Below are 462 nucleotides of genomic sequence, written 5' to 3' on the forward strand. Positions count from 1 at the left end.
TTCTTGTCCACTCATGACAGCAACGCAGTGGCTTCAGATTCTGCCAAATGGGAAGGAATTTCATACGACGCAGGGGAGGAATTTCCCTTTAGTGTAGCTCCCTGGTATAAATCCCCACCCCCTCAGAAGAAATCCCCTGATAGTTACCAAAATGACAAAAGGTTTGTTTTTACTGGCCACTGATAAATGCATTCCTGTGCCTTCCATTTCCCTGTCCTTGAGCATTGGGAAGAGATGTGACTCTTCTCACTTTCAACTGAAAAGTGAAACCTACCAGTTTTGGCTCTTTCTGTCAGTCAGATGACTTCCATCCATGAGCACGGTGGATAATAAATCATGGTGGATGGAAAATTATTTTATTCAGCTATGTGTTAATTATCTTACCCAACAAGGTCCCAAATCACTAGACATAAATACAAAGGCAATACTATATAATAAATGCAACAAATAATGTGCAAAATT

Source organism: Rhinatrema bivittatum, chromosome 1 (assembly GCF_901001135.1).
Source record: "Rhinatrema bivittatum chromosome 1, aRhiBiv1.1, whole genome shotgun sequence".
NCBI lineage: Eukaryota > Metazoa > Chordata > Amphibia > Gymnophiona > Rhinatrematidae > Rhinatrema > Rhinatrema bivittatum.